The following is a 7,567-nucleotide window of genomic DNA, read 5'->3' as shown; positions in this document are numbered from 1 at the left end:
CCCATACTTACTGTCTGGGGACTAGAAGCAGGTTACTTTTTGCAACCCTACAAGGCCCTGAATTTCTGGAGACTATTACCTTTCATTTTCTGCTTACAAATTAGCCAACAACTTCCTGAGCTCATCTCTTTCTTTTATTGCCTTTCCAAACAGATCCACTTCCAATTAAAACACATTTCTAAGATTTCATTTTCCAATGACTCCTCCTATGAGCCTATATGATGGGGTCTGCCTTCCAAGCCCCTGTGGGCAGCCATCTTGCCATGTTTTGTCAACACATAACATAGATGTTCAGCCATCCAGTGAGCCATGGGTCTTTCTTGCCTCCTGCCCAACTGCTAAGAAAATGGCCACATAGTTTTGTTACAGCAGCAACCCCCTGCAAGATACCACTTTCTGTGGTATTTAATAAATAATTCTAGTTGTTGCAAACAACCCCAATTCCAGTGGCTCCACAGAATAAATTTATTTCCCACCCTTCCCAATCCATTGAGGATTTTCCAGGCAGGGCACCCTCCTTCAGAAAATGACTCAGTGCAGTGATCCAGTGCCTTTCATTTTGGGATGCTGCTGTTTCCAATATGGGGCTCCAACTTGCCACAGGAGAAGAGAGGAAAGGATCGGGTGTCCAAGATATTTTATGGGCCAGCCTGGATATGTCATACATCACATCTGCCCGCATTCCATCAGTCAGAATTAGTTTTATGGCCCCAGGTATAAAGGGATGGTTAATGTCATCCTCCTGGGTGTCTAGGAAGATAATTAAGTGGCTGACAATAATTAAAATTATTTCTGGCACAAAGACCAGTCTGAAATGTCACCTGATATCTCTGCAGAATCAGGCACTTTCCCTCCACCGACACTGTGTCTTGTACATAATTTGCACCTGCCACTTTGATTAAAAATTATTTTATTGTCTGTAGACCCACCAGGTAATGAGTGCCTTGAGGTTAAGAACTGTCCTGTAGTGCTTGTTTCGGCAGCACACTCGGAATTATACAGAGAAGATGAGTGAGGTCCCTGTGCAAGGATGACATGCAAATTTATGAAGCGTTCATGTTAAAAAAAAGAAAAGAAAAAGAAATGTCCTGCATACATCTCCACAGCACCTGAGCCTGGCACATGCAGGAGCTGCGTGCTTGTCAAGAGAACGAGGAGAGCAGAGGAAGGCCGGGCTAGGAATAAGCGTTGAGAGGCGGTTCCTCTGTGCAGAGCGGGATGGGATTTCTCTAGTAGAAAGGGAAAGATTGGAGGCTATCATAAGACATATTTTCTAATAAAAATGAAAGTAACATCATGCTGTTTTTTATTTATTCAAGTGGGCAACTTGTTTCCTCTTCTCCTTCTTGGCATTCACTCGGTAATATTGCATTTCCCAACGGATTAGTCTCAACACAATAAAAGCTCTCAGTAGAGGCTATTATTTATATTTCTTTGAATAGTATCTCTTGTCCTGAACTAAATTGTTACTTATAATAGAAAAAAAAAAAAAGCCCATAAGATACGGGCATCGGACATTCTCAGGATTCAAACTGCCACTCAGTACTGGAGGGAGATGTGTGGGGAGTCTGTCCCCTGAAGATTTAGGACTGTGCCCCAAGACTTCTCTATTCAAGGAGCCCAAGACAGAAAACCTTCCTAGTCAGGCAGAACTGAGTCCAATTAACTGAGTGAAATACACAGAAATGCGGAACAATAGCCCATTTGTTTGCTATTAATCTAAGAAACAAAGGGCCCCTGATGGGGCTGCACAAAGGGATTTCTGACCATCATCTGGAACATCTCTGGCTCTGAAGCTGGGGTGTGTGAATGTGGAGAAGGAAGCTTCTCAGGGTCCTGGTTTGTCGTCCAGGGAGCCCGTCTCCAGGAGGGATGTGCCAGGAGCTGATGGGTGGCGGCTGTGTCCGATACCACATTTAGGGGGTGCCCTCAGAGGTGTGAACAGTACAGGTCTGTATTTCTCCAAACAGTTTTCTAGCAGATGGAAGTGTCTTGTTTGGAAATAATCAGCACGTTGTGATGATTTTCTAAGCAGTAGATGTGAAGTGTCTTCAAGAAGGGCACCTGACCTAGCTGTGGCCACATGCGGCAGGCTTGTCCCACCTGTCCTTAACTCTCCCTGCACAGTGTCTGGTTTGCAGAAGGGACTAGCTGTGCAAATGGGTGGCACACTCGTCCTGGAATCAACTCCTGGGAAGTTGGCCCCTGGCTGGAGTTTATACACCTGCCTTTGAGAAGTCCGTCCAGCTCTAGGGCTTTGTGAAGAGCTCACAGAGTCACCTGTCTGCTTTCCTGGCCACCTCTAACAGGAGGGCATTGGAGCACAGTCCCGTGAAAATCAGAGCGTCAGAAATTACCTTCTATGGGTTTTGACAAATGCAGAATGATGTGTATCCATCATTATAGTACCACCCAGAGTAGTTTCGCTGTCCTAAAAATCCTCCGTGCTCCACCCGTTCACACTTTCCCCACCTCCAGCCCCTGGCAACCTCTGATCTTTTTACTGTCTCCAAAGTTCTGCCTCTTCCAGCATGTCAGGTAGTTGGAATCATACAGTATGTGGCCTTTTCAGATCGGCTCCTTTCACTGAGCGATATGCCTTCAAGTCTTCCTGGTCTGTTTGTGACTTCATAGCTCATTTCTTTTTAGCTCAGAATAATATCGCACTGTCTGGATGGGCCACGGTTTCTTTACCCGCTTGCCTTTTGGAAGGTATCTTGGTTGCATCCAAGTTTTGGCAATGGTAACTAAAGCTGCCATAAACATTCACGTGCAGGTTTTTGTGTGGATGTAAATAAACGTTCAGCTCATTTCAACCAGGTGAATACACATGTTGGATCGTTTGGTTAAGAGTGTGTTTAATTCTGTAAGAAACTGTCACGCTGCCTGCCAAAGTGACCACATTGCCTCCCCCCCAGCGACGTACGAGAGTTCCTTCCGCTCCACATCCTCGTCAGCATTTGGAGTCGTCAGAGTCCTGGATTTGGGCTACTCTAATAGGGGTGTGGTGGCATCTCGTGGTGGTTTTAATTGGCCATTCCCTGATGACATATGATATTGAACATTGTTTCATACCCTGTTACCCAGGTGTTTTCTCCTTCATGGGCCTAATGCAGAGATTTCTTCCTCCAAGCAGAAAGAATTGGCTTATCGTTGTGGGAGAAATATGTTTCTAGACTGATTGGGCTAAACATTCCCTTAACACATCTTTTGAAAGTGATGGAGAAGGATATTAATACCAAGTAACTTTTCCTTTTTTAGATGCTTTCAAATTAGACAATCAGTGCTAAAATAGGGAATAACTGGGGCCCTCCTTAGGGGGTCCTGGCTGGGGATGGAGCTTTCTCAGCCACATGGATCCTTGGAGAACGGAGTTTGCTGCTTTGCAATGGAGGGAAAGTAACCAATCCAGACTGTTCACTACTTTGCGGAGAGTAAGATACTAATTGATTTGAGATGTTTCTACATTCCTGCTTCCCACGTACGTACTTTAGGCCAGGCCAGCTGGATTTTAAGAGAGAAAGGAAAGCATTATCTCTCTGACAGAACCAGTTTGCTTTTAATTCCGTCAAACAGAAGAAGTCTAGTGTCCGAGCTTGCTCTTACTAGGACAGCAACATTGAAGACCACCATGTCAGCTACAGTGAGGGGCACACAGAGGGGTGGCCCTGTCCTGTCATGGGAAAACAGTAATAACATGCAGACATCAGCCGGGATAGCAAACATCTACAGATAAGAACATGACGGCCAGGAGTATCGATGTCCAGCTTGACTATGACGCTTGGGCTGGTGAAATCTCTAGTTGGACATTAGTGGTGGACACTGTCTGCTCTCAGGCACACCTCTTGAGGTGGGACTGCCTGACATCTGAGTGGCTGTTGGCCCAAGATCCTTAATAGGACCCCACAACAGTCAGTGCGTAGGCAGCACTGGTCCTAGAGACTTGGATTATTTTCCTCCTTAAGCATTGGGAATTGATGAACCCTTAGCTTTCTGAAATGTCTCTTTAATTTATTATGCCCAAGAATCCAGGCCAGATTCTTCCTAAACTCACCTGGACTTGTGCAACTTGACCATGAGCTTCCTGGTCCTCAGGCCCATCCTGGCCAAGCTCTGGTGAGTGTCACTCTGAGATGAAAGATGGGGAAGTGACACATCTTTTCACAGCGTCTGAGGTTTGTGGCTGGCCAAAGACCCTTCACTGACGGTGCTTTTCAATCAGCTCTGAGTATCACACAAAGCTTTCCCAAATAGTCTTTCTAGAACACAGAGTTTTAACAATCTCAGTCATTCTTTCCTAACCAGCTCTTCTGTAGGTGCAGAAGAACCCATTCTTCCAGTGTTATCCAAAAAGCAACCCAGTTTCGGCAACTTCCTAAACGAGATGTCAAGTTAGAGAGGCACACTGGCAAAGGGCCCTCCGACGGCAGGGCTCTTCTCCTACCTGGAGGCCTGCATCAGTCTTCGGAGGATGTAGGTTTGACCTCCTCTTTCCCACTCGGGGCTGAAACAACGCTCACCACGGAACTAGTATGGATGTTGTAGACGTCCAGTCTCCCCAGGACCCTCCCTCAAGCATCTACGCTCCAGTCCAGGTGGGCAGTCTCGTCTCCTTCCTGGTGGGAGAAGAAGGCCCACCATTCTTCCAGAATGCAGGTGAATGATGTCTAAGCCTTCATGCCCTGCCTCACAGACAGATACCTGCCCATTTGCCTGCAGATGTCTAGACACACCCCTAAATGCAGAGGGATTGATATACTGTTCCATTATATACCTGTTCGTCTTAGATAAAAACTGACTGCTTTAGCAGAAACAGGCATTGAAGAAATAACAATGTAATATTTTGTTTATATTATATTTGACTGCATTGAGGCTTTTATAAATGAAAGGTGAACACTCTGAAATAGTATCCTTGAATTCTGTTAGTCAGCAGTGATAAAAATATGACTTTTTAACCCCATTTTCTTCAAGGAAAAGGGGAGAATATCATTAAAAAAAATAAAGCCCTGGGAAAGTGGTCTCCTTCCAGCAGTTTCTGGCTGGGGCACAGTTGATCGACAGTGCTCATTAGATCCCGTCACCCTGCAGTGAGGCCCAGGGAGTCCAGAGAAATGGTTTTGCTGACTTAGCATTCCATTTATTTTCTTCTGACACGTTGGGTGTTGAAATGACCCAAAACAAAGTGGCGCCTGGGTGGCTCCGTCTTTTAAGCGTCTGCCTTCGGCTCGGGTCACGATCCCAGGGTCCTGGGATCAAGCCCCACATCAGGCTCCCTGCTCTGCGGGGAACCTGCTTCTCTCTCTCTCCCTCTGCCTGCTGCTCCCCCTGCTTGTGCTCCCTCACTCTCTGTCTTTCTCTCTGTCAAATACATAAATAAAATACTTTTTAAAAAAAGAAAGAAATGACCCCAAACAGCTGCAGCAGTATGACCAGAGCATTCTACCACCGGTGATTAGGACAGACAGAGAGATGAAAGGGCATCTTCCAACAGGAAGGTCTGGTTCCTTGCCAGGTACAACTGGCATCCCGACACATGGGGATCTGTCTTAGCTGTTTGGAGTTTTCCGTCCCCGGTCAATTGTGGTTTCCGAAAAAAGCGAAGCATCATACGCTCTACAATCATGTTCAGTATCTGTTATTGCCTCGTGGTGGGACCACAAACGCAGAGGTGGAAAACCACGCATGCTTGTGACCTCAGGGCTTCTGGGGCCCAGGAGTCTGGGCACAGCTTAGCAGGGACCGCTGCACAGGTCTCTCCAGGCTGCAGACAAGGTGTCAGTGGGGCTGGGGTCCCATCAGAGACTCTACTGGGAGAGGATCCCCTTCTAAGCTCATGCAGTTGTTGGCAGTGCTCAGTACCGGCGCGTGTGGGACTGAGGTTGCCGTTTGTGGCTTTGAAGAAGCCAGAAGGGGAGCATCGCCTCAGAAGGTGGGTGTTGCAATCCTGCGTATCATAATCACAGGAGGAGACGTCATGGCTAATTCTCTGTGGTAACTGGACTAGGACATGGGCTACCCAGATATTTGGATTAGGGCATGCCTGTGAGTGTGTTTGTATTTGAATGAAGGACGGAACAAAGTAGATTGTCCTCCCCAGCGCGGGTGGGCCTCACCCAGTCAGGCAGAGGTCTGAGCAGAACAAAAGGCAGAGTAAGGACGTCTTTCTCTGCCTTTTTCAAGGTGGGACGTTGGTCTTTCCTGCCCTAGGACTGGCTCTCCTGCTATTGGCTTGCCTGGTTCTCAGGCCTCTGGACTCAAACTACTTGGAATTACACCGCTGACTTTCCTGAGTCCCAGTTTGGCAGAGGCTGGTCATGGGACTTCTCAGCCTTCATCATTGCATAAGCCAATGCCATATAATAAATTACATACCTATGATCTGTGAGACTGTGAGCCCCAGGAGGGAGGGATCACGGGGCTGCTGTAGATGCAATCTGTTACAATTAGACACCTTCTGAAGTTATTAAATATTGTACTTCTCTATAGAAAAAATGTCACTTTTGGAGCATAAGGCAAGCAGGCGAGGGTGCTCATGGACTTCAGAAGGAATCCAGTTAAGACCATGGGGCAGCAGAGCATCTTTCTCAGAAGTGGGTGATTTCAATAGTATTTGGGTGCAGAGTGGAAGGCACCATACTGATACTCTCCAATAATGCAAACATTATCTTTTAATATTTTTAAATATATCCATGTGCCAGACCGTGTCTGAGAGCTTTCCAAATGTTATTTCACTTCATGCTCCCACCTGGGCCAGGTGGCCAATGCTATTATCATCCTTGTTATGCAAATGAGGAAGCGGAGGCACAAAATTTGGGTGACTTATTCAAGGTCACGTGTAGGAAACTGTGGAACTAGGATTCAGCCCAGTGATTTCCACGGCTCTGCGTGTCCTCCCAGCCTCCACAAAGTTGGAGCGGGGGCCATGGCCTGGCAGAGGTGTCCTCTAGTGAACAGCTCATTTGTGCTCCCTGAAACTCACACTCATCGGGCAGGTCGGACCATGATGGAAGTCAAGGCAGGGATCCAGGGGAAAGGGAGGGCTTGCATCAGGGTAGGGAGAGAGGCAGCTGAGCCCAAGTGAGGAATGGCAGAAGGAGGTACGACCTGTGTTAGAAGCTGGGATGGGCAGGGCAGCAGGTGGTCCGAGACACCCCTGGAGATGGGCTGGTGCAGTTAGAATGAGGGCTCTGTGCTGTCTGGGGTCGTCGGAGTGCCTGGCACAGCAGCGTCTCTGACTTGCAGATTGGAAGCTCCAGCATGGTGGCCGTGGTGGGACAGCCTGACACCGTTTCTTGTGATGAATTTGGAGAAAGGCTGCAAAGGGTGTGGCTTCAGAGGGCCAGCACACCTGGTTCCTCAAAACAGCCACCGGAAGTCTCCAGAAAAAAAGCAAGACGTGACTTTCTCTCTTATGAATTCTCCATCTCTTTGCATCATATCGGATGTCTTTTCCCCCCAGTTGTTCTAAAATATAATTGGACTTCTGAACTATGGATTTGAATGTAAATTGTGTAAAAACATGATTCAAATGAGTTTTTTAGAGCTGAAAGTGCTTTCCCTGACTCCC

The 7,567-nt window shown here is 47.1% G+C and overlaps 1 pseudogene; it reads left to right on the top strand.

Moving 5' to 3' along the window:
- The first annotated feature begins 967 nt into the window (after positions 1 to 967).
- Positions 968 to 1,065, top strand: LOC113260976 (U6 spliceosomal RNA; annotated as a pseudogene).
- The last annotated feature ends 6,502 nt before the right edge of the window (positions 1,066 to 7,567 follow it).

This window comes from Ursus arctos, unplaced genomic scaffold (assembly GCF_023065955.2).
Source record: "Ursus arctos isolate Adak ecotype North America unplaced genomic scaffold, UrsArc2.0 scaffold_15, whole genome shotgun sequence".
Lineage (NCBI taxonomy): Eukaryota > Metazoa > Chordata > Mammalia > Carnivora > Ursidae > Ursus > Ursus arctos.
The sequence above is the reverse complement of the archived record's forward strand: the minus strand, read 5'-3'. Positions and strand labels throughout refer to the sequence as shown.